The following is a 27,311-nucleotide window of genomic DNA, read 5'->3' as shown; positions in this document are numbered from 1 at the left end:
CAAATTCACAGGGGCAGATAAGAAGTTTTCCAAAATTATAACTTTTGTTTGAAAGTTCAGATTTTTTTCACTGGCAAAAGATACTGTTAGATTTTGCTTTCCTAGAAGTGACAAGGTCACTTTGTTCATTTTCAAGAAAATCTCTGCCAAATGTCCAAGTTTGTACAACTGCAGTTTGCCTGTCACTTCTTTCAAGTAAAAATGGTGATCCAAGAAAATAGTGTCTAGCTCAGCTCTCAACCCACAGTTGCACAAGGTGCTTTACTTGTGATAACCATGTGTTTGATACACAACAGAAGTACTTCATGAGATGTCCCATTTCATCACACGAATATTAAAAAGATGTGTACTCAAAGGTCGAGATTCAAGAAAATGAATTTTTTTTTTTTTTTTACTGCTGCATCAAGTACATTCTTAGGTAAGCCTGGCACTAAAAAAAATACTAGTTGTGAGTGTGTAGGGGTGCAGAATACATAGATCACTAGGAAAGTTTGGTGCCGCTGACTTGCTTAGTGCAAAAGTGCCAGCAGTTCCCTGCCCACCCCCGCCTTGCTTTTGCATAATTCCTGCAAATGTCAGCCTTTCCCCCCCTCCCCGAATGGCAACATTACTTCATTTCTCCTCTCAAACTTTCTTTAGATCAGACTCAAATACTTTTTCCCCCTACAATGTTTAACACATAAAAACTTTAAAATGAGAAACTTCACCTGTAAATGTTTAAAATGTTAGAAGTATTATCTTTCTTAGAAAATATTTTTATAATTGGGCAATGAGTGACCTCAAAGCTACTCATAAATCCTTATACTAATTTCTGGTTTACCCCTATACTATCCCTAATAAAAACAATTTTTTTTTCTATGCTCTTTAAATTTTATTTGTATCTTCCTTTCTTACTCCCCATAGCAAATCTTACCTAATAACTTTGTGGAGACCAAGGTCATCAATCATCTTCAATCCTCTTTCTTTATTGTCACATTTAAAGTCATCCATCTCTTTATTCAAGAGTCCTTTTGCCCACCATTATTAATACCTGACTGGTGCTCTTGATTCTATCTTCGCCTCCATTATCATTCCTTCAATTCTGCCTCTTGCTTCTGGAGTCACGATTTTACTTCAGCTACTTCTTTAACATCTTTCAAATTGCTTACATTTTCCCTGTTATAAAATCTTCTATCTTTTAACTCTGTATTTTTTTCTCTTTCTTTCTTTTTTTTCTCTTTCTTTTTGAGACAGGGTCTCGCTTTGTTGCCCAGGTTGGAGTGCAATGGAACAATCAATCCTGTATGTTCTTTAAGACATTCATCTCTTTTTATTTCATTTACTCCCATATAGGAAAAGAGGTAGATACTAGTTTTCCCTGCTTCCTCTACACTGCTTTATTTTTAATTCCCCTTGTAATTTTATACATATATCTAAGGAGAACTGTTTTCCCAGGAACTATCACTACAGATTATTCACCAAATGCAAGTCTTTTCACAATAGTCATTCATATCAAATTGTATATAGCATTTTACATGGCAGTTTTTTTGTTGTTCTTTTTGTTGTTGTTGTTGTTGCAATTTTGCTCTTGTTGCCCAGGCTGGAGTGCCGTGGCACAATCTTGGCTCACCGCTACCTCTGTCTCCCGGGTTCAAGAGAGTCTCCTGCCTCAGCCTCCTGAGTAGCTTGGATTACAGGCATGCACCACCATGCCCAACTAATTTTGTTTTTTTAGTAGAGATGAGGTTGCTCCATGTTGGTCAGGCTGGCCTCGAACTCCCGACCTCAGGTGATCCACCCACCTCGGCCTTCCAAAGTGTTGGGATTACCTGTGTGAGCCACCGCACCTGGTCTTTTTTTTCTTTTTGAAATGTTCTTCTCTCTTGGCTGCCGTAGTTACTGTAGTCTTTTGGCTGCTTTATAATCTTCCTGTACTTCTTGCTTTTCCCACTACTTATCTCTTAAAATAAATCTTTATTCTCCTTTTTGTTTTTTATGCTCTTTCTGGTAATCCCATTTACCCTAATAACCTTAACTGCCACCTGTGAATTGATGCTACTCAAATCTATAATTCTGGGACCTGATATTTTTTTAAAGCTTCACTAGAGAATTTCTACTGACTGTTAAATACTCCACTATGGATGTCTTTAAAAATCTCAAATTCAGTATATTCAAAATGGGATCTCTTGCTTTCCTCATCTCCACCTCTGCTCACAAAACTGTTCATTCTTTCTATTATTTTGTTTATATCTCCACTTTTTTCTCAGGTATCAATAATAGAAATCTCAGAATTGTATTCAATTACTCCCTCTCACTAATTCTTCACATCCAATAATTTCTCAAAACTCACTAGTTAATTCCATCTATTCAATCTCTCTTAAATATTCTTCATTCCATTCTTCTGGCAACAACCTTCATCATCTCTTTCTTGACTGTTGCAACTGTAGTCTAACAACTCAACTTATCTAAATCTCTTCTCCAATTTACCCTTTAAAGGGTCAGCAGAATTAACTTTATAAAACATAAATAGTGCTCAAAAATCTTCAGTTGTTCCTAGGAACCCACAAAACATAGTTCAATTTTTTGATGGCCCTTAAGAGTTTGAAGCCAATCTACTTTACTAGCCTCGTTTCTCACAGTATCCCTTCTGTTCATAATAAGGTCCAATCACAGCAGCACATGTAATACTCTTGGTATTCTCCTGTTGGTCTTCTCAACCTTTTTCATCTTTCCAGTTACACTCTTTCTCCATCTCCAGGTAGAATAAATAACTTTGTTATTGTGTTGATTTAATTCTGTCTTATATGAGAATTTATTATTTTCACGTTGACCTCTTTATATTATATTTCTGGGTCTTTGATTTTCAAATCCACTGCAACATATGGCACAGAGTTTTGTATTTTGCTCCTAAATCCACAAAACGTATTGTGTAGATTGTTCTTGATTATCTTACTCAAGATCCTCCTTGTGTAAGTAACTTGATCGAGGTCATACAGTTGTTCATAGTAAAACTAGGCTAAGAGAGCTTGTGTCCTTATTCTTACCCAGTTCATTTTCCTGTCTAATAAAATATTTTTTATAAACTTAAGAAGATAAATGCAATTATGATCTCTAGCACTTTCTTTTCTTATATTCACAATGATAACAAAATACTTTTTAAAATAACAGCAATAGAAAGCACCTAGAGTCCCGAGTAATCTAACCTATTTTCACTTTGTTGATGGCTCCCTCTTTTAAGTTTTTCATCAAATATATAAGATGAAAGTAGCAAATTAAAGCATAGAATAATTTGTTCTGTTCTCTTGTTACGGCTTTTTATATCATTTATTCATTTATTTAATATTTCAAAGGGATTATAAATCATTTATCTGCTAATCTTTGCAATACCCCTGCTGAGACAGTCAATTAGCTGCAGAAGTACTGCTGGTTGGCAAGTGACAAGTAATATTACTTGCACATTACAAAAGAAGAAACAAAAGCAGCGAGAGGTTAATCGACTTGACCAATGTCTTACCCAGTCAGCGGCAGTACTGACGTCAGAAAGGGGAGCAGGGTTTATTCATATCAAAATCGCAAACGCATTAAGGGCCTGGGGCTGGTGGTGTTCTTTGTTATATAACACTTGCCAAATTATTTATTTTGTCTTTTCCTTGACTGGCTCTGTAAGAGTCCGAGGAAGAAAGATACTTTTAAAATCTATAACCTCTCATTTATCTATGAGTTTTCCTCCTATGTTAAATAAATATTTAGATTTTCAAAGGATTTTAGAACACTGACACAGTTCTCAAAATAACTTATATTAACTTTTCATCTTTAAAATCACAAAAAGGATCTAGTCAAGTTCAGTAATATTTTCTGGTCTGTTCCAAGATATAATACTGACCATAAGAATAACAAAACTGCTACGATTTAATAGTGCCTTATGAATAATAGCAATAACAAAAATAAATATCACATATGTGCCAGATATCACACTCTTTGTATATGGAGTATATAACTTAAATTTCTTAAGAACTCTCTCAAAATAGTATTCTCATTATTTCACTTTTAAAGATTAAATAATAAAGGTTTAGAAATCTTAAGTCATGAAACTAGTAGGTGATTCAACCATTTACAGTTACCATTTTCCAATATTTGCATTGGGGTATAAACTTACTTCATTTTCTGTTAATGGTTTGCCATCAATATTTCTTTTTAAATATGTAAGTAGTTTACATTATGTTTTGAAGTATTACTCCATAGGGTGACAGTCTATTGATATCTCAACAGTATCTGGGTTTTGAATATTATGATCTGCTATGCAGAGTATTAATGACACCACCATCTTTTTCTTGATTTCTGTATTTGTTCTACAAAGACTTCCTATTCCATCTCCCACAAATCTGGTTTAATTATCCAGATGATGGTCCTCATATTCAGTTGCCTCACTGTCAGGGCTGTTTTGCCTTGTGATAGTAAAAGCACACTCTCTTGAGAAGACCTAGAAAAATATTGACACCTAAAAAAAGGCTTCCAAAGTAGTTTTTAAAATGCAAAATTGAGATTAAAAGTATGTTTATTTAATATTATCAGCACTAATATTACAACTCATAAAATGCATCTCCTACTTAGTTATGTAATAAATTATATTAAATATGTGATTTGGTACATTTTAATATATTTGATAAAATGTAGTATGGAGCTTCCAAAAGTGCAATTGCCCAGGATGGGGGAAAGCTCAAAAATGACCCTGCTCATAATGAACTAGAAGTGACTTCGATTGGCAGGTTGAGGCAGAGACGCTAGGCCATGAGAATAAGAGAGCAGGGGTACAGTGGAGAAGACTGCCTGGTGAAATAGGAGAGTCAGAAATTAGTGATTTATTGAATGGGAAGCATGAAGGTAGGGGATTCTAGGTTGACAATTTTAGAATTGCGTCTAGATTTCTAACTTGGATAAATGAGAGGCCAGTGCTGTTTAGTGAAGGCAAAAGGAACAGCAACATGGAAAGTCTAAGAATGCCATTTTAATATGTCACAATGCTATATTTAAGTTAAACTCGGTGATCTTTTCTGAATGAATGACAATGCATTAATTAAAAACACATATTTCATACACATGTTAATATCTGCTATTCTGCAAGCACTTTCTGTAGTGTCTAAATATCTACTACAACTGAAAAAGTGCTTAAACACTTCAATATGCCTCTTTTCAGCCAAAAAGAAAAACAGTTGCCATGACCATGTTTCAACATATTTTAAATCTACACATAATCACTGCCAATTTATAATATCTTCTCTGCAGATGCTAATTTCCTATATAGCATTTTTTGCAAATGTAATTGTTCAGTATCATAATTAATGTTTTTCATTGCTATTACCTGTCTGAATGTTGTTAGAATTTTTTGTTAATCTTTTTATTAATGGAATGCTTTTCAGTAAAATGTGTAATCCTCTTTTTCTCTGACACTGTTATAAGTTATTTCAAAGATTTTCCATACACTTGTTTTAAATATAATTTTCAAATTTTTCAGGCTATTTTAAGTCAGTAGAATAGGCTCTAGAGAAAAGAAAATACTGAAGAACAGAAATGTGATTTAAATGTAAGTGTAAATAAGAAAGTATTCATTTGGCTAATGAGAAATATACCCATGTATATAAAATATATAATGAATATAGCAATCAATAGACAGTTCAAAATGAGATTATCCACTGAACTATTTTTAAATATTAGTGAAAAGATGTGATCAAATCACAATATTAACAAAATAAAAAAATTTATAAGGTAACAAGATAAACAATATGTGTATTTATTTTGGCCAAGAGACAAGTTGTTATCTGGAAAAATCATGACACGTTGTATATTATCAAAGTTGCAATCAATATGAGCAGCTCTACTATTGACTCTATTATCAAGACTAGAAATTGTTATTATGACTCTATTCCATTACCAGGAATGTTCAAGAAACTATTTAAAATGGTAAACATTAATTTTAACAAATAAATACCAATCCATCTGATGAAGAGGTTTCTGTGAACTGATACATTAAAGGATCTCAAAATCTTTCCTTTGACTACAATACAAACTACTTGAGATTTATATTTTCTAGTTTGCACTCTAAATTTTAGGAAAGTGTTTTATGAACAATTCAGGGCACAAAGTAAATACTTAAAAATAAAAATGCTTGAATTCATTACCTTGTGGTACAAATTAGAATGTCTTTCATATTTACATAACTATAAGACTTTTTGTTTCAGCATTATGCATTAACAATGTTTGTGTCTAATTCCCATAATATTTTGTGTCAACCAAACTCATTTGAGTGATAATTAGAAGATCTGGTGCTTATCTTCTAGGCTTTAATCATTGCATGTTACTTCTTTAATTCACACCAACTTTTAATATCTTATAACACAACCAAAGACACTATAAACACATAGAATAAGCACTATGCAAATAACTCAGGATAAAACAGTTTTCAGATGTGAAATTATAGCCTTGCTTGGCTATACTTCCAACTAAGTGCTTCATCTGAATAGAGGTGTTCAACCCAGCTGCATATATAAGTCACCTAGGGTGACTTTTAAACTTACCAATTGCTGGCCCCACTATCAAATCTGATTATTATCTACATGAAAATAATTGTTTTTCAACTGAGCTTTATTTTATTGGTTGCAAAGGCAGCACACACACACACACACACACACACACACACACACACACTCTCACTCTTCCTAGTACTTTTAGAAATTATAGAACAGGGTTAAGCATAACTATTGAGTTTAAATGCTACTTAACAACATGTTAAAATGCAAATGAGTATTAAAAATAAGCTGTTTTACATATATATTTCAAGTCTTATAGAAATCCTTAGGAAATTAATATGAAATGGGAAAACACAAAAATCTTGTTGCTTTCTGTATTCCCTCGCCTGTGGCAATGCAAACAACAGAAATCACTCTGGGACTTCAATTAACCCATTGATGCCGGAGGTTGCAAATTTCTTTTGTGAAAAGTCAGACTTTGGTGACGACCTTGAGCAGTGGGATGTAAATGACTCCCACAAGTTTAGCGTTCCAATAATGGAACACTAGGCATAAATAGGTTAAGGAAGGCTAGAATAGATTAGGTCCAGCCAACATTGCCTCTCTCTGCCATCTCCCTCTAAGGTATGATAACTCCAGTCCCCACCTTATTGTCTCCAACTATAATCTCCTCTACTAAAATGTGTTTTTATACTTAACGTTATACAGTAATTCACCTGTAAGTGCAAATGCAAGCAGAGTCATTTAAAGAAGAAAGGAAAATGTTCTCACAAATTTTTAACACAGAAACAGCATTTCAAGAGTGAGTTACAAAAAAGTAAAATTGAAAAATATTTCTCACAGCTAATACTTGCAGGTAATACTATCATCCTTCTCACAAAAGCAAGACGGATGAGGCATAGAAGGAACGTGGTGTTGAGGGCAATGAAAATAAGCAGTTACTGCAACCTGTTACAAGCGGCATTCAATTGATTAGAAGACAGGGGATTCAATGCCATAATTTTTACAGTACTTGCTTGCCATCTGATGCTGGGAAAAATATTAATTTCTCTGCACTTCAGTTTTCATGCCTCCAAAATGTGGATTCTCAAACTAAAGAAATATTTCAAAACTTGTTGAGGTCTAAAAATTGCTGACCTTAGTGTCTGTGTGCCCTTCATAAAGGGCAAGTTTTCATGAAGTGTGGTATTCTTCTAAAAGGCCTTTGAAGTAAGAAAAAGCTATATTTAGAAAGCCCATTCAGTGTCCCTGGGTGTTCTCATGTCTTGCTGCTATTTATAACCAGGTATAGGCCAATAGGACAACAGCTTTGCTTTAACTAATAAGTGCCCAGGATTCTGAGAGTTAAAGACAAGTTTTTCATTTTTCTAAGTGTGGATTTAAGAAATCATTGAATACAGGAATTTTTTAAAATTTGTTTGCTGAATTGCCCAGTTGTTACCTGGCCTGACATGGATGATTTAAAAGGTCACATTTCTGTTTGGACATATAGTTGTTACCCTGCTGTTTTACCATCGCCCTCTTACAGGGTAAACATGTTCAACTGTTTTGAGTTTGTGAGTGTGAATGCTTCTTATGGTTTGTTTTTCTTATGAATTTCATGCCCATTTATTCCAATTTGAATGCAGGTAGAAATATATAAAATTCTTGAAGAACTTATTTTCATTCTTATGAATCTTACTGATTTTATTGTAATACAGAGAACTTTACTAATTTTATAGATATTTGTAGAGTAAAAAACATTGACACAGTTTGGCTTTGTGTCCCCACCCAAATCACATCTTGAATTGTGATCCCATAATCCTCACGTGTTGTGGGAGGGACCAAGAGGGAGGTAACTGAATTGTGGGGGTGGTTCCCCCCATGCTGTTCTTGTAATGGTGAGTACTCACAAGATCTGATGGGTTGAAAAGTGTTGGGCATTTCCCCTGCTTGCACTCATTCTCTCTCCTGCCACCCTGTGAAGAGGTGCCTTCCACCATGATTTTAAGTTTCCCGAGGCCTCCCCAGCAATGTGAAACTGTGACTCAATTAAACCCCTTTCCTTCATAAATTACCCAGTCCTGGGTATGTCCTTATAGCAGTGTGAGAATGGACTAATACAAACATCATTAGGAAAAAAATCCCAAAGCCTCAAAAAGAAAGAAAGAAAGAAAAAAAGAAAGGAAGAAAGAGAGAGAGAGAAAGAAAGAAAGAAAGAAAGAAAAAAAGAAAGAGAAAGAAAGAAAGAAAGAAAGAAAGAAAGAAAGAAAGAAAGAAAGAAAGAAAGAAAGAAAGAAAGAAAGAGAAAGATTGATTTCTGGAATTACATGGTATTAGCAAGAGAGATTAGTACCAGTAGACTAGAATGACTAGCACTGTAAACAGCTTTTAACTATACTAGCTGCCTGAAGAAAGATTATCTGACTCAGGGATGACTTGTCTTTTGTTCATAATTTTTTAAATACAATCTCACACAGAAACGTTGAAATGACAGTAAAAAATACAGTAAAAATGGCTTATTTCTGAAGCCATTTGAGAGTAAGCTGTCAACCCCAAACACTTCCTACAAACATATCCAACTATTAACAAGAAAATCTGACAATTAACACTGATACATTACTATAGTACTGTCTAAACCTCAGACTTGTTGAAATTTTGTCAATTATCCCAATAATGCCCTCAATAACAAAAGGATTCGCCTGAAATCACGTTTCATTGAGTTGTCCTCTCTTAATTTCTTTTATCTGGTAATTTTTCTTGGATTTCCCTTGAAATTCATACCCTTAAAACCTTTAAAGATACAGACTAGTTATTTTGTAGGATTTAGCTGTTTGTGTTTGTCTCATGATTAGATTCAGAAGATGAGTTCTTTGGCAGGAAAGTCAGTGAAGCTCTATTCTCACCACATTCTATCAATAGACAACTTGGGCAAACTTTTAATTTGTGCCCTTATTGGGATACTAATTTTACTCATTTGATTAAAAGGTGCCAGTCCTCTCCACTGTAAAGTTATTTATTTCTTTTTTAATATTAATACATTTTGTGGCAAGATACTTTGTGCTTATGTAAATATCCTATTTCTCACCAAACATAATGTATTCAATTTATTTATATTGATATAAACTCACTGACCATTTTATTAAATTAACTATAATGAGTTTCTATTATTGCTTATTTTGACGCTCAGACTGTTTAAGATTTGCCCAGGGGAAATTCCTTCAATTTGGCCATGTGTCCTTTGACATCTCTCCATCATTCTTTGATATGTTTCTTAATTCTTGGAACAGTATGTTCTAGGGTCATCTTATGCTTTCTCTGCTCTGAATCAGACATTTCTCCAGAAAGCTCCGGTTCCTTCAATAGGAGAATTGTATATAGACACCAAGATCTGGACACTAGGTGTGCTCATTGCTATTGGGGAATAGCTGCCCCAGGCCTTTGCAATAGACTGAGCTATGGGATTTATGTGTATATAGACATACATACATACATGTGAAAACACCTTCATCTACATTATAGTCACACACATATATACTTTACATCTATATTTAATTCTATATTTGCTATACATATTGAAAACCAGCACTTTCATTCCCCCATTTTCATCCACCACCAGAGTTCATTCTAGCTTTTGCCTATATTATACTTTAACTTGCTCCTCAGACAATGAGAAATACTGATTACCTTCGTTTTTAATATTCTCACTTACTAGATCAGTCTCCCTGTATTTTAACAAATTATTGTTGCTACCACTTTTTTACCCCATACAACATTCTCCCCACCTAGCACAGACTATAACTATCTGTATTGAGTGGTTGCTGTGGCCACTCCCCCATGTAGATGCCCCTCTCCCTCCAATAACTTTCAATATCTCACACTAGGCTTCTCCATGCAGACACCCTCCTTCTACTTCTTGGGCTTTAATAGCCAATGCCCAACCATTGCAATCCCCTGTATACCCACCCTGCCCATGGTGTCAAAGGCTTACTAGGCCTCATCGAATGGCTTTTGGACTAAATTGTTTAAGAAGGGAAAGGACAAGGAAGAGGATGAGGAAAGGAAAGTGGTAAAGAATGGAGAAAAACAATATTTTTTCCTAAAAATACTACAAGTGGTTCTTTAGGAAGTTATAAAGACAATATGCAGTATCCGCAAAATAATTAAGCCTAGATTACATATTCTTTACATATCTATATCTATATGCTCTGTATCTTTATAATGATGACATATGTATGCATCATTTATAGCAATAAAATATGTGACAAAATTTATAATATTTATCTAAATATTTTAATACCTCACAACTTAAAAAATTATATAGCACAATTCAATGATTAACAGTTCATGTCTGTGAATGGATTTTTAAGTCTCCATGCCAAGAGTGCTTGGGATAGTATCTGTAGTGGTCTTTATTGGATTCTCTTCATCTTTGGCCACTCAGGATTCATATAATGTGCTGGTCAATTGCATACCATTGGTGCTCTGCACCAGCCCATGTTTATCTGAACAAATATACCAGCTTGGTATTTCTCAAAGGGTTGTCTGTAAAACCATATGCAGCAGAATCACCTGAAGACCTTGTCAAAAGGCAGGTCCCCAGGCCTTCTTGATTTCCTGTTCAGAATCTTTATGGGTGGAAATGGTTGTCTGGAACTCACCTCGGGTGATTCTCATGCATTAAATATTGGTGTAACTCACATGTCTACAATTCCTCAGATTTCTGTCTTTAAAATACACACTTTCACTCTATCATTTTTGTATTTGTTATTCAATAAACTTGCTCATGGCTAAATGTGTAAATACCCTCCAAAGTAAAATGTATCTATCTTTTGCAAAATGTCTCTCACCAAATATCTCCACAAAATGAAATGCAACTATCTTCTGAGATCTTATTTTGAGGAATCTTACAGGTCTTCCAGGTTCAGAAAATAACAAGTGCAAAGGTCCTGATGCTGGAAAAGTCTTTTAGGGAAAAACATTCTAGAGGTGAGTGTGTGAGGGGGAAAGTGGTAAATAAGTTTGGACAGTAAGGCAGAATGAACATTGACTAAGACCATGTAGGTCAAAGAAGGCAGTTTAATTTTTATTTTAAAAGTGATGGGAGCCGGGGTTTTGGACAGTAATGTTACCGGTTTAAATTTCTTTGGAAGATTATTCTGGCTATTGTACTGGTTATAAACTAGAAGGGCTGTGGCAAGAGGGGAAGGAGGAAGATCCTGTAAGAGACTGCTTGTTGCACTAGGTGAGGCAAGCAATGATGGCTTGCAGTAGGGTGAAGACGGTGAGAGGTAGAGGGATTCAGGATAGATTTTAAAGTTAGAGGTGGAAGAGTTTCTCATGGACTAGATGTAGAAACTGTGGGAAAGTGAAAGTTTAAGGATGAATCCAAAGCTTTTGACTTGAGCAACTGGATGAGTTATGGAGATGGAAACAGTTGGAGTGAAAGTGATAGAAAAAAGTAAACTATTTCATAGTATTTGCTAATTCTGAAGTGTCTGTGATATATAAAGTAGAGATATTTAGTAGGAAATGGAAATTATGAGTCTCAAGTTTGGGTGAGTGGTGAAGGCTAGAGGTATGAATTTGGGAGTCATAGTCATCTGCCTATTGAAGCAATGGCAGAATAAAACTCATGTGCACAGACAGAAAACTGTAGAGGGCCAGGAATGAGTTTTAGGGCACTCTACCAATAAACACTAAGAAATGGAGGCATCACAAAGGAGACCAGGAAGAAATGTGAAGTGAAAAAGGAAGAAAACTGTGAGAGTATGGTGTTCTAAAAGCCAGTCAAGCAAAGCATTAATGTTGGAAATTATGAGAGCTTATTTTCCAAAGTTTGTTGTATTAATAACTTAAAACTTGATATTCCAAAGAGAGCTTTTAGCAAACAGAAAAAAAAGACTGATTCTTTTTTTTTTTTTCTATTACAAGTGATTGATTGTAACAACATAGGAACTGGAAATGTGAAAAAGGCATCAATAATTTAGGTAGAACATGATTTTAAAGAAAAGTGTTCATTTAACATACAAGTACACAATGTTAAGACATAATATTTTGTCTTTCTATTAACTGCAGCTACAGCATGCTGTAAGTGAAGATGAATGATTACAGTTTAATATCAAATTCAGGGGAAAATATTTGAGTCTTCATAATTTTAAAATAGATTTTAAAACCTTTTTAGGCTTGTGACTTGTCATAAGTGAAACAGAATTTTATAAACGATCATAACAATTTTAGAATCAGAATAAAGTTTACATATAAAATGACTTACTTGAATTCACATGGTTCATTTTTATAGGTGAAGACTAAGACTCGGGTTTTGTGATTACGAGTATTATTTATTACTTTAACACACTGTCTGGAATATCTTTCAATCATCTATAAGTCATCTATAAAAAGACTAAAAAGGGGCTTATCAGTGATATCTTACTTTTTAAAATAAAATTCTAAGTAATTAGAGGTAGGAGAAATAAGACTCAAGAATATTAAATTGTAAGAAGAGCTTATAAGAGGGGGAAACAGTAAGAGATGCATTTCCACATGGACAGATAGGAGATTTTAGGAGAAAAAAATCAAAACTTTATTTATACATGTTGATACTAGCTTAACGAAACAAAGACAACCATCATGGGACTAGCAGATAATTTTGAATATGTTTGAATATGAAGACTGATACAGATCAATATCCAATTACACTAAAGACCAGATAAGGTCTTCATTCTATTACAGCATATTAGGAATAAGGATACCTCTTGATACTTTGCTATGTGCCATTTTGGGACAATGAACCTCACTATAAAGTGAACATTTATGTCAAGAAGTAGTTTAGGATATAAATTGTAGTCGTATAGGTTACTTTGAAAAGTTAGGAATAACTAACTTTCCTTTATCCTTTTTTTTTTTTTTTTTTTTTTTACATTTTGGTTAACTTTTTAAACTTTTATTTTAGGTTCAGTGGTACACGTGCAGGTTGTTATATAGGTAAACTCATGTCACAGGGGTTTGTTTCATAGATTATTTTGCCACCCAGGTACTAAGCCTAGTACCCAATAGTTATCTTTTCTGCTCCTCCCCCTCCTTCCACGCTCTACCCTCAAAAGGCCCCAGTGTCTATTGTTCCCTTCTTTGTGTTCAGGAATTCTCATCATTTAGCTTCCACTTATAAGTGAGAACATATGGTATTTGGTTTTCTCCTTTTGAATTAGTCTGCTAAGGATGATGGCCTCCAGCTCCATCCATGTCCCCACAAAAGACATTATCTCATTCTTTTTTATGCCTACATAGTATTCCATGGTGTATATGTACCGTATTTTCTTTGTCCAGTCTATCATTGATGGGCGGTTAGGTTGATTCCATGTTTTTGCTATTGTGAATGGTGCTGCAAAGAACATTTGCATGCACGTGTCTTTATAATAGAATGATTTATATTCCACTAGGTACATAACCAGTAATGTGATTGCTGAGTCTAATGGTAGTTAACTTTTCTTTTTAATGCCAGAATAACTGTTACATAGAATATCTCACTACGCCACTGTCAAAGACAAAATCCTGGGACAGTAGAGGTCCATTATCTAACCATCTAAAGCTGCACAGTTCACTCATTAGCCACATGTGGCTTCTGAACCCTTAAAAGGTAGCCTAGTTTGACCCAGGTACTGAAATTTTAATTTAATTTAATTTACATTTATTTTTTCAAAAACACACAAAGCTAATGGACACAGTGTTAGACAGCACTGAGAACATTCCCATTATCACAGAAACTTCTATGGAACAGAGCTGACCTCAACATTTAAAACCTTTTTACATTTATTCTTCTTTGTTAAGAAAATTGACTCTTATTAACAGGTAACATTAGCATGATGGCAGATATAAGCTGAAACTCCAAAAACCTATTTAACTTGATAACAATGAGAAATAAGTATGAAAAGATAAATAGAAAATGGAAAGAAGATATTCTTCACAATTTTCCAGAATAGGAAACATAGTGACTATTAAACAGATGAAAAGATTTTCAACCTATTGGTAATTAAAGAAATGCAAACTAAAACTATTAGAGACTGAATTACGTTCCCCAGATATTCATATGTTGAAGCCTCAGTCCTCAGTTGACCGCATTTGGAGATAGGCTCTTTAAAGAAGTCATTTAGGTTAAATAAGGTCTTAAGCGTGAGGCTCTAATCCAATATGACTGGATTCCTTGTAAGACGAAAAAGACTCCAGGGATGCGTGCAAACAGGGAAAAAGCCACGCAATGACATAGCAGGAAGGCAGTAGTCTCCAAGTAAAGGAGAGAGGCCTCAGGAGAAACTAAACCTGTCGACACCTTTCTGGACTTCTAACCTCCAGACCTGTGTAAAAATACAGTCTGTTATTGAATCCACAGACTCTGTGGTATTTTGTTATGGAAGCCCTAGCAAACCAGCACAAAGATCAATTGAGGTTTCATGCTAACTAGATTGGCTGATCTAACTGGTGAGGCTGTAGGACTGCAACTTCATTCAGTAACTTTGAAAAACATTTTGGCATTATCTTTTAAAGCTGAATATTCAAATTCCCAATTACCCAGCAGTTCTAATCTTAGTTACACATGTTAAGATAAATCTTGCACGTGTGTAACAAGAGACATTCAAATAGATGCTCATAAAATATTGTTAATAATAGATCCAAAACCACTCAAATAACATCAACAGGATAATATACACATTTTTTACATTTATACAACATAGTATTATACAGTGGTAACAACGAATAAATACTAGCTAAAACAAAATAGGTATACCTTAGAAACATAATAATGTTGAGTGGAAAAAAGCAAAGTTACATAAAGTATGATGCCAATTTTATAAAACACAAAACATACCATACTTAGTAAAAAATACATAAAAATTAAATGAATGTTAATATAAAACCAAGAGCAGAATTACGCTATTTATGACAGAAAAAAAAAAAAAAAAAAAAGAAAGAAAGAACCAGAGAAAAGCACAAAGAAAGATTCAGCAGTGTTGATTCTAGTTCTCAGTTTTGGTGGTGTGTTTGCAAGAGTTGGTTTTTATTACATTTCATAACTTACATGTAACAGATCTGCATGCATTACTTTGCATGTATCAAATACTATATAATAATGGTTTTAAAATAAAAATTTCCTGGTCACCGAAGATAACCCTTAGACATTAATTGTAGAGATGGAGATCTAATCCAAAACCACAGATATATTTATTTATGAATATTTTGTACTCAGAGACCTTTCAGCTGAGAAAAGAAATTCTTCCTTTCTCACATGAGAACTTTATGCTACCTAATGAAGCGCCCTACTTTGGGGCAATTTTCTGTCTTTATTTAAGTGATACTAGTCTTTCAGCTGTGTAGAAATTTTAAAAACAACTGATAGCAACTTCTCCTGTTCCCAAGAGAATGCAGGAAAAGAATAAGGTGTGGGAGGCAATTTCATAGCTCACTGATAAGTACATACGAAGACAAAAATGGTACATAGTTAATGCTCCATCTAACAATACAGAATTGTTATTAGTAAGTATATCTGAATATCATAATTAATAAAAGAATAAAATAATCAAATATGAGTAAATGTCCTCTAATTTTGAAACGAGTTTCAGGGTGCTATTTTAGATCACTAGTTCACTTTCACACCTGGGAGAGTGTGTGTGAGTGTTTTGGTTTTGTGGTAACTGGATTATGCTAAATTTTACATTTCCTTCTTTAATGAAATGGATTTTGTTCTCTCTTGGAAATGCAGGAGATAGCAACAGCAGAATGTAGAGAAATAGCTGCTGCAGCTGTACTACCCATGGAAAAGTATACATAACAATTTTAGCAGCTAGTGATTCTGAAATTGCCCTTAACTGTGTCATTATAAAAATGCTTTAACAAATATGTTTTACAGTGGGTGACTATAGCAAATAACAATGTATTGTACATTTCAAGATAGCTAGAAGAGAAGATTCTGAATGTTATCCCCACAAAGAAATAATAAATGCTTAAAATGATGGATATGCCAATTATCCTGATTTGATCATTATACAATGTATACATGCATTAAACATCACACTATACCCCATAAATATGTACAATTACTATATCAGTTATAAATTTGAAAAAAAGAAGTTTCCAAGTAATATAGTTAAGAAATTTATCTGATGGATTTTCTCCCCAAGGCCAAATCATTGAATAGTAAATCTAACGAAGGTACTATGCCTAAATGTAAAGGATAACACATAAATTATTAAAAAGCAGTCTCAGAACTAGAAAAATGGTCAGCTATATCAGCAGACTTAGATTCAGGCTTTCATGTCACAGATACTTTTGTCATAGATCTTGGCAAATATGTGTTTTGTGTTGGTCTTATAATTGTCCTTAGAATCATGGGGACTTATTCATTCATTCAAAAAGTTTTATGGCCCACATTTTATGTGTTAGTTATAGTGCTGGGTTCTGAGACTACAGAAGCCAACACACAAAGCAATAGAAGGACAAACTTTTTTCCTTCATTCATCCACTATTCATTATGTGTCTTCATTTTGAGTACTGACTAGGGATCAAGTGCTGTGCTAAATCTATATATATAAGTAAGTATATATTAATATAATTGCAAATGAGAAGATGAGCCACTGATTATGATGTTACTGCTGTCTTTTTCTTTTCTTTCCTTAGAATGGGATGTCCTTTTGCCCCAAGTGTTGGTCTTAAATTGCAAATGAAAAGAAAATTCTCAGTGGGATGCTGACATGCATAGATAAATGAAAACAGAGCTCCCCTTTCGCATGCTCCATTCACCTCCCTGCCAACTCTCTATATGCGCTCACTTTGATTGTCCCAAGACCAAGACAAGAAGTGCCCCATAGGAACCAAGACAACTTCCTCACATCGTTCACTAGGACTGTTCCTCTTATAGAACTAAATGCCATCATGACCCATAATTTTCATGACCTTCATAGAGGATCACGGAGACAACCTATGAAAATGATTTGTTTGAAAAGAAAACACTGAAAGGGTTAATCTGCTGCTCCACAGGCCTAACCTCCTGGGATTAAGCCACAGGCATGGAGCTCACTAAGCGTACTTAGTAACAACAAGCTAAAAATAGAAAAAAGCATCCTGCTGTTATTGTATGAGTTTCCCTCCAAGGTTTTGTCTGATAAACATCACAACCACCGAGGGGATTGTGAACAGGTTCCTTGCAGGGTAGGTTAGATACCTATTTTTTCAGACAGTCATACCATAGCCAGTTCTCAGCATACTTCTTTTAAGGTAATTAAATGTTTGAGAATTAGTGTTCCTACCTGATTGGAAACCTTCTTGTCTTCAATTCATTGACTATACTAGATCTCTTTTTTCTCAGAGATGACCTTCAGATTTCTATCAGAAATCGCTTCTTTGGGGAAACCAGGGCTTCTCAGAAAGTCAGGAAACTGAAATGGAGATAGCAAGAGAAAGGGAAATTATCTGTACATATAAGTTTCACTTTTTAAAAATTTTAAGCAAATGTTCAAGCATCCATCTTTTGAACAGTATCATAACTTCAGGAAATTTCATGGTTTACAAGTATGAATTCTCACAAGACACGTGATGCGAGTATATGTTGCATTTTGGGATTTCAAGTCAAGGAGTCTTCAAAAGAGTCCTGGTTAGTCTTTGCTAATTAATTGTGTGTGTGTGTGTGTGTGTGTGTGTGTGTGTGTTTGTGTCTGTGTGTAGCTTTTTTGTGATGGGGTGGTTGGGAAAGAATACATCTGTTGACTACTAGTCAGTGATGTAGAGGGCAAAAAAGGAAAGTTTTCTGTCTTTTTTAAAATATTCACTTCCTTTCTTCAGTCTTCATCTAGATTTCTCTTCCATCTTCACTTAGATCTTCAAAAAATTAATTTAACTAAACTTAATTATTCATAAACATTGGAATTTGTTGAAGGATATTTTACAGAGACTTTTAATGTCTGTTCAAGCTTTGCCATCACACACAAAATTGTGTATGTGTAGCTTTTCTTGTGATGAGATGGTGGGAGAGAACAAATCTGTTGACTACTACTTAGAGATTTAGACAGATGGACAGATTTAGAAAGATGGATATTAGGGTAAAGTGAAGCAAATTATGCAATAAGTTCCAACACTGTGATTCTGAAACAATAATAGCAGACTTCTGGGTGACTAAGGAGTAACCTTCTCAAATTATACTCATACCTGTTATAGACCATCTGTTCACAAATTCTATACTATCATTCATCATTTATGGAAAACAAATGACACAATCTCTCATTCTCTCCACTTCTTGGCCATTATCATATACATTTTTTCTATCTTTAATGTCATATTCTTTTCCATCTGTTTGAAAACATTAGGATCTAGGAGAGACAGACCATGAGCCAGCCTTTAGCATCTGTACCAGTGTTGGCCCTGAAAGGAACATTGGGTTATTAAGAGACTAGAAGTGATTTGGGATTGTCTGAGACTGATCTCCCTCAGAAGCAGAGCCTGAGAAAAGAATCTGAATTCAAACTATTCCTGGGAAGTGATTAAGGAAACTCAAGAGTAGAGTGGGAATTGAGAATAGAGGCATGAAAGAAAGCCAAGAGAGGCACAGCACTGAACAGATTACTCTTGGGGGGAACTGTTACAAGTCCCTCAGAGGAGTCCTGTGAAACCCTGCAGAACATTCCTCAGGGTTATCCCCACCAGTGGGTGAAAAAGCCGAAGTGTTTATATTCCAAATCCACTCTGTCATGGATTGAAAGTTTCAACCAGATATGTTATCTCCTGCATACTTCTGGCCTGCCCTAAAGAGATGTTTGCAGGTGATGGCACAATTCTATCAGTATGCACTAGAATGCTGAGTGTAGGGGGAGATATAGGTGGCCTCTGACAGCATCGGATACAGTGGCAGTGGGGTATTAAAGGTTATCTTGTAAGTCCAAGTGGATAAACTTTAGTTCCTGGGTTGACAGTTTTCTTTTGAGGTAATTAAGTACTAATGCATTGATAACATTTTCCTCTATTAAATCAAATCAAAGTTCCTAAGTCTCTAATCTCCTGAAAAATTTTGTATCTTTGATACAGTCCTAGGTAAAAAAAAAAAAGGAAAAATTAAGATTTCAAGTTGACCATTAATTCATCACTCATTTAACACTCACTGAGCACCTAATGTATACCAAGGATTAAGTTAGACATCAGTGTAACCTTTATTAAAATCATTATCTTACCATCAATGATTTACTTCATTGGGGCATCCAGATAGTACAAACTATTACATAGTGCAATGGAAAAGAGAGAAGAGTGTTAATTCATTCTGTGGACCAATAATAAGTGAGTGTTATTTGCAGGTCTTCCTGTAGAAGGCAGTACAGGAGATGGATGTGTAATGTGAAGTAGAGGTAAATTTTTGAGTCAAAGAGAAGACAAATTCACAGTAGAAAGAAAGAGACTGGTTAAGGAACAGAATAGAAATAAATGCCATATACAACCGTTATAAAGAGTGCTTATAGGGGTGTAAAAAAAGAAGAAAACAGAGAGCATGGTAGCAGCCAGATAAAGAATGGTTTGTGTATGTATGAAAAGGATGTGGAATTTAATTCTAAGGAAGATGGAAAGCCACTGAATGATTTTTAACAGAAAAGTTCAAGTTAGAAGAAGATAGAAAGGTTTACTTGTATAACATGATCAGATGTTTGTTTTAGACAGGTCACTTTGGAAATACTGGGGCTTGATTGTTGGAGAAGGGTAGTTGCTATCCTAGACACAGAAAGATTAGTTAATAGTCCATTAATATAAGCCGAAGAAGAAACTGGATATGAAGTTCGTGCACGGCAGTTCTTTGCTTTCAGTACTGGAGGAATGTTATGCCAATACTTCTGACATCCATAGTTTCAGATCTGAAATCTGCTGTCACTTGAATTGGTGTTTCTCTGCAAGTAATGCATTGTTTCTCTCTGTCTGCTTTCAGACTTTTTTCCTTTCTCTTTACATTTCAGAAGTTCAATTATGATGTGTCTTGGCATGAATATCTTTGTGTCTACCCTATTTGAGTTTTGCTTAGGTTCTTGAATCTGTACGTTTATGTCTTTTGCCAGTTTGGGGAACTGTTCTGTCATTATTTCTTCAGATAATTTTTCCATCTCACTGGCTCTCTGTTTTCATTCTGGGAGTTTGATGATATGGATGTTATTTTTTTATTTCTTGTTCACAGGTTCCTGAGATCCTGCCCACTTCTTCACTAAGCCTATGTTTTCCTCTCTGTTTTTCAGGTTTAGTAAATTCTATTGATCTGATCTTGAGGTCACTGATATTATGCTTTGTCATCTCCACTCTACTCCTGAGCCTGCCCAACAAAGGTTTTTATTTTGGTTATTGTATTTGTCAGCTCTATTTTTTTTACTTGGTTTTTATTTTATAACAACTATTTTGTTGCTTATACTTTCTATTTTTTCATTTATTTCAAGAAATACATAATTGGTTTTTGAAACATTTATGTGATATCTTATTTAAAATCCCTGTCAGATAATTTCAACAACTGATTTATCTCGGTGTTAGTGTGTGCTGACCATAATTTTTTTTCATTCATTTTGTGATTCCCTGGTTCTTGGTATAATGAGTAGTTTTCAATTGTATTGTGAACATTATGAGTGTTATATGACTCTCGATCTTATTTTAACTTATTATTAATTTTAACAGGAAGTTCCCCTATATCAGGGTGTAGCATGAAAAGTACAAGGGTGGGAATGTACAGGTTCCACTGGGCCCTGCTGATACCACACTGGCAACAGAGGAACGCTGACTCACACGGCCTTACTGCAGACAGGTGAGGTAGAAGTTTAGCTCCGTCTTTGGCCTTGCTGACACCTTCCCAAGGAGAATGGGACCACTCATATCACGTTGTTGCCTCCAAATGGGAATGGAGGCTCAGCACCGTAACAGGCCCCCTGAACCATGGCAGAGGGAAATGAAGTATCAACTCTCTTTTTTCACACTACCTTAATTCTATCCTATTGGTGTTAGGTGTATGTAGAGGCTTAGTTCCTCACTGGTCTCCCCTGTCCCAGGTTTTGAAGGAAAGTACAGTGCTTCCTACCCCCAACTTGCAACATCCTGTTGCTGATGGCAAGTAGAGGTGGGGGCTTAGTTCCCCACTGGACCCCATGGCTGTGTGCAGGGAGTCCATTTGTAATTAGCTCTGTCTGGCATGATCTCCTTAAGTCTCCTTCCTGATGGGTGGGGTGGAGGCTCAGCTCTCCACTGAACCACACCAGAGTGCTGCCTGCTTGTGAAGGGCAAGATTAGGGTGGTATGCACAATCAACTCTTTACCTGGTCCCTCTGAAATAAAAGTCATGGGTCATGGGTGTAACCATGACCTATGGTTTCATTAGTGTTTGGCTGGAGAAGTGTACATACTGCCAGAAAGGTTTTCTGTTGTTGGAAATCTATTTTCTCATACTTTGGCTAAGAAGCACAGAGTTTTCTTGGAGCTTTTTTTGTCTGTGTCTATTGGTTATAGATTGGAGGCTCCTGTGGTGCCCTGTCTGAGCTATGTGAGAGGCAATAAGAAAACAGGGAACTAATTGCCATGTCATTTCTTAAGTCAAGAAGTAAGCCTGCCTTCCAATTTTCACTATTCAGTGCCTCCTATGTTTATATATTGTATCCATTTCAGGGTTTTAGTGGTAAATGAAAAGACCTGGGAGAAATGCAGCTACTCCATCTTATCACAACCAGAATTATGGAGGTCTATTAATGTTAAAAACTGCTGCTGGCTATAAATTGAAGTTTGACAATATACACCATGCCCTTTAGGAATTATTCTGCTAGACAAATGGCTTCCCAAGGGTTAACAGAGTTATTACGATTTGATTTTCACACTTGTAGAAGTAAAGTGTTCTGTTGAAGGTGAAATTTATAGATAAGGAAGGCTAGACTGATTCATGAGGTAATAGATTAGGGTTGGAGACATTAATATAAACTCATCCTTAGCTTAATGTACATATGCATAGAAACACACATAAAAAAGTATAGATATGTGTATACACATTGTTAGTATACATACACATATCTCTTCACCCAGTCAGCTAAGACAACCTAGAAAGAATGACACCCCAGTAAAGTAACAATGAGTAAACGTAGCACCCAGATCTTGGTGCTAATACCACTCCCCAGTAAAGGAACTAGAGCTTCCTGGAGAAAGGACCAATTCTAGAACCAGGGCAAGAAATATAAAAGATGGAAATAGACCTTCTTGTAGTGTGAGAAATTAAGGAAGTGATTTTTAAAACCCACAATGATTGAGCCATGTCAAAGAAGCCCAGGAACCACTGAAAGAGTTCATAATGGTTAAGATGGAACAATTTGAGCAACAAAATAATGTGGTATATAACCCCAGGTATAAAATTAATGTCCACAGATGCTTACTGGTATAAACAAGTGATTAAATAAATAAATGGCTGTGAGATAGATAAGTCTCCAGTGCAGAAATCTTCCAAATAGCTTATGTAGCTATTCTACCCTAAGGAGGGGGAGCATAACTCTGCTTCTTATTGTTGGCTTAGCATAGTGATTTCCTTCCAGAGTATAATACAGAAAGAGAAAAAAAGAGAAACATTAGAAACCTGATGACCACTACCTCAGCCAGGTGATCAAGGGTGACATCAGCAGTCATAAGTCATGTTTACGAAATGGCCCTTTACCTCTGTGGTCTTCCTTAAAAGCACACTCCCAATCTTGAGAGAAGCATAAGACACATTTTAGCAGTGGGGCATTGTACAAAATACTTGACCAGTATTATCAAAAATTGTCGAAGTCTTCAAAAATAAGGAAAGTATGAGAAATTGTCACAACTAAGGAGCCTAAGGAAACAAGACAACTAAATGTAATACAGTATCCTGATGGAATCCTGGAACACCAATGTGACATGATCAAGTAAAAATCTAGGAATTATGATGAAAGTATGAACTTCAGTTAATGATAATATATCAATATTTGTTCATTAGTTGAAACAAAAGTAACATACTAATATAAGTTGTTAATAATAGAGAAAAATGGGCATAGTATATATGAGAAATCTCTATACTATACTTGCCAATTTTCTGAATTAAAACTGTTTTAAAATATAAAGTCTATTTAAAAAGTCAAGTGTTTTCTTGTTTTATGGTTATGTTTCTGCAGTCCCCGATAAATATTTGAGTTTGCTTTACCTCACTGATATTGACGTTGAAGAAAAAAACTAAATAACTCTAAAATGGTTGGTAATTCCAATTCAATAAGCAATAATTCTTGGTAACATGTTTTTGGAAGAACTCACTGAGTAAATCAAAGCAGACTGTCTTTAAATGCTAAATTTCTTTTCTGTGTTTAATCTTCTTTAAGATTAATGTTTGCCATGGGCATGATTCCACTTCAGAGGGCAACGATTATCATAAACATTGGCGGTAGGCAATGTCTAATGTACAGTGAAATATTAATGCAAGATGCTGTATTAACTTTAGCTAAAGTATTTTATGTTTTCAAAATGATGTATTGTTATTTCTGTCTATAAAGCCTTTTTAAAAATACATTTTTTACTCACCTTTTCCAAAACACAAAACTCACAAGGAAATGATACTACAGGATAGTATGCTCATCAGTGTGAACTGAAGGCTCACTTTGCTAGCACTCGTGGTTGCCAGTGATACTGGCATATGTATTACTTTTACAAATCCCTTCCTTGGCACAATCTGATCTCCACAGGGGAAATCTTTGACATAGCAGGCACCTAAAAGCTATATAACATATAGCTTTGTAGCTAGATTTATGAAACATTTTACCCAGAAGTACAATATAATGTAGAAAAGGCTATTTTTCTCTTTGCCTTCTGCTACTCAGAGATCACTCACCATCTTACTTTTTATCAGCCAACAAAGACATGTTTCATAAATTAGACTATGTATTTGTAGCTCAAGATTCTATCTTAATATGACTAACTCCATATGATTTTTATTGGTACCAAATATGTAAATCAACAGGAAATTTTGTGCTTAGCTCTTAAAAATAATTATTATAACTTACTCAATACATTTTTACACTTTTTCTTTGTGTTTTCAAAACAGCAGTTCTCCTAAGGTGGACTTTGAGCACATAAGTGAGTTGATCCTTTTTTTCCGTGGACAGTTCTCTCATTTCTTTTACCATATCAATTTGTTCTACTTTCTCAAAAAGTAGAACTTCATAACTAAATAATTAAGTCTTTATTGAACACTGATGTAAGGCAAACACAAAAGGCAAACAACTGATCTGTTGGTTTTATTATTTTTTTTTTTTTTTGAGTAATGAGCTCAATTAAAATCTCTCCAGATAACAGGTGTTACTCTATGTAGTGGAAACTGTATTTCCTTATGGGAACTCACAGTCAGGAAAATGAAGGCCTAAATAATAACAGAAAAGTGATAACATTACTAACCATGCAACGAGTGCCTGCTTTGTATCTGGCCCTGTAAAAGAAACTATAAACATTATACCCGCAATCCTCATTAAAAAAAAACCCTAATTACTTTAGGGTTGTGTGTGTAGGTGTAAGAGAAAGCGGGAGAGAGAAGCTTCAATAAAGGGCTTCTGAGAAATATTTGCAAGAGCACTGCCAGGTATCCTTAATAAATAATTTAGCAGCTTCTAACTATGCATAATTATTTCTCATATGGGTGAATATTAAGGATCTTTCAGGTTTAGACTAACAAGACAAAAGGCTTCCAGAAGTTGAGTCCAAATTTTACACTTACATAAAATCCTTATAACAGAAGTACAAATTATAATTCAATAACTGAAGAGTTTTTAAAATAGTGGATGTGTTCATATCAGCATGGCTTCATCATGTGGATAAGAGGCAAGAAATTGGCAGATGCAACCTGCAGATTCATTACTGTTCCTGTGAAGGGCAGGATAATGAATAAAAATGAAAATAATGAAAAATAATGACTAGAATTTTAGGCAGTTTGCTTAATCTCTATTCCAGGAAAAATACAGCAAGAAAGGAAAAAAAATCTTGAAATTTTGCTAAAAACACTTAAAAGTGATATTTCTTCTTTTTCTACCAAATAATGTGGAAGTCTAATGAGTCAAATAAGTCTGACCTTTTCTGGTAAAATAATTATTTATTTGAAAATGTGAGACATAATAATCAGAAAGTCTTTAAAAAGGAGGCCAGAAAAAATTTCCTTTAACACTCCTCTTAAAGAGCAAAATTATAAAAAAGAACCATACTAAAAATATTTTAAAACAAAAGTAAAAATTCCCTTTACTGTTGCAGAGCTTTTAAATTTTTATTGTTGTTTGATTTTTAATAGTCATAGGTTTACATAGTTATCACAAGGCAGACAAATTTGAAATCAGCTCTCTTCAGTAAGCATTATTCTATTTTGCTGCATAGTCTCATAATTATAATTTTAATGACTGTGTAATTTTCTACTAATTGGATATAATTTGCTTTACTCAATCATTTTCTTATTGTTGAAATTAAATGTGTTTACTTTTTTTGTTATTACACATGACAGGACAATGAACACCTTTATATAATGATTTTCTAAATATAAATTATTTTAGTAAATTTCCAGAATTAAAATTACTGGGTAAAAATCTATGACCACTTTTATCTTACTAGACATTGCCAAATTACTTTTCAAGTTATTGAACCAAATTAGATGAAGCATGTTACCAAAATAAGATACTGTTATATGTGATTACTGATTTTGATAAATTAATAAACTGGACCCTCATGTTCCATTTCTTTAAATTTTTTGATAACTATTAAAGTCTAACGTCACATACATATTTAAAATACGAATGTATTTTCTTTTAATTGTCTTCTCTCACTCTTTTCTGTCTCTTCAAAACTTATTCCTAGGTAACTGGAGAAAAATCACGTGACAGGGCACAACTGTATTCCAATAAATTAATGAACACCAACCTCAAATGGGCTTCCAAGACTGGGAATATTGTTCTGACTAACCAGTGAATTCTTTCTTATTCTACTTAAGGACCATTCTTCTTCTTTTTGTTTTTTTTAATAAGCCTTCCGCACTCTCCTCAAATTTCCCCCTTTCTTCATTACTTTCCTCTCTCAGCTGATGTGTTGCTTTATATCTCATTAAGAAAATAGAAGCCAGTAAATGGCCCACTGTGAAATCCATTTATCCATTAGCATCTTCACTGATATTTGTATTTCCCTTTTGTTAGAGTTAATGTGAAAGGCCATTCACACTGCTTGTAGTGGTTATTCCATTTTTCCTCATCTGATCAAGAACTTCACAGCACTGAGTCTTCCACAGCCGACCTACTCCTTATAGACTATTCCCATAAAAATTCAAACATATTCTAGACCACTAACTCCTATTTAAAATAGTAAAAAGTATATATGCAACATGAAATCTTCCTTGGTCATCGAATATCTTCTTTATCTCATTCACATCTGTCCTTCTTAAAATTGTTATCTTTATAGATTTTTTTACTTTTTTTTTTTTTTTTTTTTGGAGTCTCATTCTGTCGCCCAGGCTGGAGTGCAGTGGCGCAATCTCGGCTCACTGCAAGCTCCGCCTCCCGGGTTCACGCCATTCTCCTGCCTCAGCCTCCCGAGTAGCTGGGACTACAGGCGCCCGCCACCACGCCTGGCTAATTTTTTGTATTTTTAGTAGAGACGGGGTTTCACCATGTTAGCCAGGATAGTCTCGATCTCCTGACCTCACAATCCGCCCACCTCGGCCTCCCAAAGTGCTAGGATTACAGGTGTGAGCCACCCCGCCTGGCCTAGTTTACTTTCATCTGGCTTCCCTCACTCCAACACCTTTGTCCACTGCTCTGAAATTTCACT

General features: G+C 34.8%; 1 protein-coding gene across 8 annotated transcripts in view; it reads right to left on the bottom strand.

Moving 5' to 3' along the window:
* The window catches only part of PKIA (cAMP-dependent protein kinase inhibitor alpha), an 89,072-nt gene that overhangs the window by 14,250 nt on the left and 47,511 nt on the right, over positions 1 to 27,311 (bottom strand). For 6 of the 8 annotated variants that reach the window (XM_045398412.3, XM_045398410.3, XM_045398413.3 and 3 more), the window contains exon 2: positions 17,780 to 17,908. The exons of 1 other annotated variant lie outside the window; for it this stretch is intronic. The gene's annotated coding sequence lies outside the window, so the exon portion shown is untranslated. Of the gene's footprint in view, positions 1 to 17,779; positions 17,909 to 25,227; positions 25,374 to 27,311 lie in introns of all 8 variants that reach the window. One more of the 8 variants, XM_065519387.2, reaches the window with a different exon arrangement.

The sequence above is a fragment of the Macaca fascicularis genome, chromosome 8, assembly GCF_037993035.2.
Source record: "Macaca fascicularis isolate 582-1 chromosome 8, T2T-MFA8v1.1".
Lineage (NCBI taxonomy): Eukaryota > Metazoa > Chordata > Mammalia > Primates > Cercopithecidae > Macaca > Macaca fascicularis.
The sequence above is the reverse complement of the archived record's forward strand: the minus strand, read 5'-3'. Positions and strand labels throughout refer to the sequence as shown.